Here is a 6,443-nt window from a genome sequence, read left to right as displayed (position 1 = left end):
TCCTTGATCGCCAGTCCAAACTCTTCACAGGTCATGTCCGCACTGAATTTCACTTTCATTACTTGTTCGAGTGTTGACACCAGGAGTGCACTTTTTTCCTCTCGCCAATAAGTTTTAATAACACTGAAGAGTCTTTCACAATCAACAATTGTACCAGGCAGAGTAAACAAGATTTTTATAAGAGGCACAATCACTTTTAAATTTGACCCAGCCTATACTGACCTCCACTTACCCATGATTATTTATTTTCTTTCTGTGGATTTTAACGCATTTTTACGCGTAAAAGAATGAATGAAATTAAATAGTAAGGAAAAGAGTATATTTGGGGATTTTTGCAAATTGGAAAGAGTATAGAGTATATGAACCTCTAAAAGAGTATAATACTCTTAAAAAGAGTATCTCTGGCCACCCTACCTTTATCCAATCTCTTTATTGCGTTGAATTTTGTTTCCAGAGAAACCACACACCGTAACACACTCATACTGCATTACTCGCTTAGAATAGGCCTACACAGATTTAAACACTACCGTAACAATCGGATACACCGACAATGTAACGAACAAGTGCAGCGCGGACGGTGACTTGACTCCAACTTACTAGCAAACAACAGGGGTTGCGTTATGAAGTGCGATGTTTTCCAACCACTCCCTCGGTTAACCCGGAGCCTCGGTTAATCGAGAGTCTACTGTATCATCACACATTTCGTAATTTGTCAAATCATTGTGTTTATGCTGATCCAGAAATTCAGTGCCAGTGTCTCGAAAAATATTCATGTTCTGATCGATCCCTTATCTCAAAAATAATTTTCCTATTTTGTCACGTAAGTATCTCAAATATGTAGAACACAGGCGTAGAAGATAGTTTGACATTTCAATTATGTTACCACTCATTACATCCTAAGAATCTTAACAATTTAATCGATTTAGGTGGAACAATATATTTTTTACAGAGTTACATCAACGAACTTCTTAAAGCTGTTGTACTGAATGAAGTCAACGTGCAAGGCTACACAGCTTGGAGTATCATGGACAATTTTGAATGGATGAAAGGATACACGTAAGTATCTCAAATAAGTAGATTTATTTCCAAAGCTCTTCGAAGTTAACACTTTCGAATATATTATAAACATTCTCTTACATTCTAACTCATGTCCTTCCACTAGTTGAGTCTACGTAAGATCATTAAGTTAATAAGAGACACTCATGTTGATTGACTAAATATCAGAGATATTTTCTAATTTCAATTTATGACTTATTACTAGACCTCGGATTCTAGGTTTTTAATCTATTTTTTCCTTTACAGGTATATAAGAAATAGTAAGTTATGTCAGCGTTTCGTTTAAAAACGCAACAACTGTTGAAGATTTTATAGTGTCTAAAAAAACCTATTTTGCTTGTAACCTATTTTAGTTTTATGCGCCTAAATCAAACCTTCCTTTAAATTTTTATATATTTTTAAAGGTTTTACAGGATTTTTATGTCACACAGAGGCATTTCCTTTGTTTGGTTACGTAAAAACTTAATGACGAACGTGTTAAGACATACTGTCTGTCACTTTCCCTTCCTCCAAGTTCACGATGTTTTCTAAAACCTCTAAACAAGGCAAAATGTCTGGCGCCACTGTTACCCGCACAGTCCAAAGTGCAAACTTCTGATCTGCGTGGTCTTGCTCACTTTCGCTTCACTTCGGAGCTTTGTGGCATTCACGTCTTCCAAACTAACATTTCAGCTTTTAAGTTTGCACCACTGACTATGTTTTTGTTGAAAGATTATTTTCAGCATATAAGATGATCCTCACAGACAAAATTGCAGAGTTTGACTGTAGATAACATAAAAAAAAGATGTTGTCTAGCTATACGGCGAAGAGTGGATTTTAATAGCAAATTTCCAGTGGTAAGTTCTGCCATCGCTGTAAGGTTAGGCAACACATATAACGTTATGCAAGATAGTGTGTATTTCAGGATATAGATGTCCCATTTTCATTGCCGGTGACTATACCTAATCAGCATTTTTCAGGAATTTTTAACTACTAAGTTTTTTTTAACCTACTTCAGGATTTTTCGAGCCTAACTTAAGATTTTTAGAACCTATTTTAGGATTTTTAGAGCCTATTATAGGAATCTAAAAGCACACTTTTTAGAACCTAAAAATCCGAAGTCTACTTATTACTAGACACAATATTCCAATTGACTCTGTTCATGTTAATTGTTGGAAATGTCGAGAATTTTTGCATTTGATTTATACTGCTGACATAGTAGGATGGCTGACTTCACCATTATATTCCACTATCTTCTAACCTTAATGATGAACCAAAATAGTTCTATTACATTTATATTTTCTTTTGAAAACTAGTTATAGTTCGGTCTCTATTCCCTCCCGCTAAAAATGTTGACGTAATAGTGTGTACATTTTACTTCAAAATAAGCAAGCTACGGTTGTTTTACAGTCAGATACAAGACTTGGTTAAACATAAGAGCGAGCCAATGTTACAAAGTTAGAGGTAAGATTTGGTTAAGGATAAGAAGGAAACATACTAGTTACCATGTCAGAGGTGAGATTTAGTTAAAGATAAGAAAGGGAGCCTTACATTAGTCACCTAGAGATGATCTTGGAGGGGCTAAAAGCCGACTAGGATGTGGTGCGCATCGTACCACCTGCACTATACCTTAGATCGAGAATGTGTGGAACCTCACCTCCATATCTTCTATGTAGTTTTATGACACTGTACGAAGAGAACTTTATTTTTTTCAATTTAACAATTAGTTTTGTGCGTGTGTGTGTGTGTGTGTGCGCGCGCCCAGTCCGCATATATTCCACACAACGCTGCTACCAATGGGAATGGTACATAATATTAAAAAAATGCTAGTGAAGCAGTAATGATATTTAAAATATATATATCTTGGTTTGGAGGGTATTTTCAGTCTCTCATCTCCGAAGGATTCTTCACACTGATGATTACAAGAGCTGGTTTAGATAGCAGGAAATATTAAAGTATATGTAGTATTGTGTGATTTACAATTTAAAACAATGTTCCAAAACCATTGTCACCACGATGAAACAGTTCATACAGTGTTCGACCCACCATCAGTTCGGAATAAGAGAGATCTTTTGTATTCATTCATTCTGGCATCTACAAGTGTTACGATCTGTAATATTATTTTTGTCATTTTTCTCTCCAGAACGAAATTTGGCCTATACTCGGTTGACTTCAATGATCCAGCACGCCCTCGAACTGCCAGAGAATCTGCAAGAGTGTATGATTCAATTGTTGCAAACAGGGGATTCCCATAACCTGAAGTTAATCAACCAAATCAATAAATAAAACCCGCCCCGTTGTGCTTAAACTGTCAATGAATGAATACAGTTACATGTACTAAATACAAAAAATAGTTACATAATAAAAATATGGTTACATCATTTCTGAGGCATTTTAAATCACTTTAGTCGAGATACACATCCATTTTATTTTTACCACTTCCTAAGTATAAACATATGGCACCTAAATTCCATATATTCTAAATGGTGCTACTCAATAGTGTTTTAAAATTAACAAAAGTACATGTATGGAAATAAATATCGTATTGGTATCAGAAAGTAACTTATATTATGTCCTTTTAATACGCATGAACTGCAACACTGCATTCACCCCCCACACACACCCCACACATATGTAAAAGTAAAGCTACACTTGCACAATATAACATGTCATGAAGGAACAGAGAAATCTTGGCCATTTGTGGAGGAGATGTGGTCAGCACCACTCTCCGGCTAGCTTTACTCCCAGGTACTCATTCTATTAGATGCTGGGTGAACCCCATAGCCGCTTAATGAATATACCTTTCCCGAAGTATTCCGACTTGAAATCACGTGCCCCTTCGAACCTGAGTACAAAAGCCTGAATAAGTTGCTGTCTGATGTCAATATAGAGCGGGTGTAAGAAATAAGAATTTTATGAGGAGCACGAAAATGAAATTATGATGATAATCCAGTTGGTGCCGTTATGTTCCACCTTCCTTTCCTTTCAATTTTATGCATGTTTTCTAATAAATTTTTCTTCTATATTTTAGTTTCTGGACTTCAGGTTACTCAGATAGCGTAGCTAGCCCTGAAAAATTGCTCTTGATATTTAGGTATATGTAGGGGGAGGGGGACCGATGTATGCAGACCGTCTATCTGTATGTTTGTGTGTGTTTATATTCATTTTTGTGTGTGAATTATTTTGTCAAGTATACATCTCCTTCTTTATATTTTTGTTTTTGAACCTTGCCATTCTACCTCACGATCAACTCCTGTCGATGTAGATAACCGATAAAGTGATTAAATACATTGGCATACACTATTACTATATTTAGAAAATTCCACCGCGCTACAAAATCAATGAGGATATTGGGTAATATTTGAACAACCTAAACCAATATTAACTGCTATGTAACATACTGAGACATTACAAAAAAGAAAAATAAACATTATGTCATGTAGTTTGTTTGCGTGACCAGCAATTGGGAAATAAAGAAATAAGATAAAGGTTCATTTGCATGCAGTACGTATACACGCAAAGTAGCATGTACGGAGCATTTGGTTCATAGTGAAGTGTTTATTCAATTGATGTGACTCATTCTGTGCTGATACATGAAAAACTGGCGTAAAACATTTTGATGGTAAGTTTCTACGTTTTACTTTAAACTGGTAGTATTATAAATTCTGCATAATGAAAACCTTAAAAGTCCAATAAAAATTGTAGGGCTGACTGTATACAGGTCAAATTTAAGCCCCTATCACACGGAACTGGATTTCTAGTTGGAATGCCCTAGTTGGCGATGAACTGACTTTCTGGGTAGTAATCATGGCCGCCTGGCTGACTGCTTGACTGGTTTTGAGGAATAGGACATGTTCTAATTGCTACTAACTTCTTCGACTAGATTCTGTGGAACAGCCAATCAGAGCAAAGTTTGGCCATGTGAAGATAATCTGTGAGTTTGCAAAGTAGCGTTTATAGTCTGTGGTTTCCGAGTGCATACAGCACGAAAGGCATGTTTACAATTGAAAAAGCTAAAATATTCTTCCATACGTGTATAGTAAACGTTGTAAAGTATGTATTTTATCAGCGCCATTCTTCTCTACCTAAAACCATTTAATACGAAGCGATATTCCTCTCGGTTAAATAGTTATCGTATTTTAAAAGTGTGAAGTGATACGTTGTTTACATCTCGCGCTGCCGCCATTATGGGAACGAAAGACTATCGACAAGTACGGTATAACAAGTACCGTGTGAGGCGAAAACTAGCAAATGGGTAGCCAGTCCAGCGTCAACTAGAGCATTCCTACTGGATATCCAGTTCCGTCTGATTCAGGCTTTACATGAGGCATCAACTGTTATTTACAAAACGACTTCAAGGTTGCAACACTAATCAAGTGAACTTCAAAACGCTATTTGTGTTATTTTAAAAATGGTTCCTTCTATACACACTTGCACCCGTGAAGAGGAGTGATTTCTTGCCCTCTGTCAGCCTAAAACGTAGAGAAATTTCTCGGCAAATGAGAAATCAATATCTCTGTGCATACTTACCACGCCAGCAAGTTTACTAATGGAGGAGAAAGTGCGACAGTTCGCATGCAGATGGGTGGAAAGGCCCTCGCAGTATATTTGGTGTACTGGAAAACATACGAAGTTAGAATGCATGATTCAAAATTATGAGTAAAATAATATTTACTATTATTTTATCTTAGTAAATTAGTTGAATTGAATTTCCAGAAAATCACGAGTTTTCATACACAACCCACTTAAACCAATATCGATGAAAAAGCTAAAAGTATGTAATTTTAGTGCATTCATCAGCAAAAGATTAAGACTTACGTTGATTCGAGGGTCGTGGTGTCCGTCTGTCTGTCTGGCTAGCTGTCAGTAGTATTATCTCAGGAACAACCAGACAGGTTACGATGTAATTTTGTGGCATTGGTTACAGAGGGGTGTCGCAGGGAGGTTTAGCGGTATGTATCATCCTTACCGTTGCGATTAACCCCTCGAAATAGAAAAGGGACGTGAAATAACCGAAATAGAAAGAAAGTTCCTCTACATGCAACTCACGTTCACGTAGTTAATTAAGGGGCGTGTGGGGGACAGTTGCCCCCCCTTTTTGTCCCCGAGCTATGGCCTCTTAATAGAAAGCTTTGTCTGCTAAGAGAAGGTAAACTGTCTTTGTTCCCCTAATTTTTAGCACCCAATTGCCACTACTGTTAATTATGATAGGTGAAATAACATTTAGAAAGTGTCGGTTTCTTTTTTAATCACCCTGTATTTAAAATAAGCTTGTATGTGCGTGTTTTATCATTTTGTTTGGATTCTTCGCATGTATTTAGCAAAAAAATCACACATGAGAGTTTTGATGAGTGTTCAAAACATTATTTACTGAGAAACTAATGTCACTCTACTTTTTCTCGTATATT

The sequence above is a fragment of the Lepisma saccharinum genome, chromosome 5, assembly GCF_977018435.1.
Source record: "Lepisma saccharinum chromosome 5, izLepSacc3.1, whole genome shotgun sequence".
NCBI classification, from domain to species: Eukaryota; Metazoa; Arthropoda; class Insecta; order Zygentoma; family Lepismatidae; genus Lepisma; species Lepisma saccharinum.
This window is presented reverse-complemented; position numbering follows the sequence as displayed.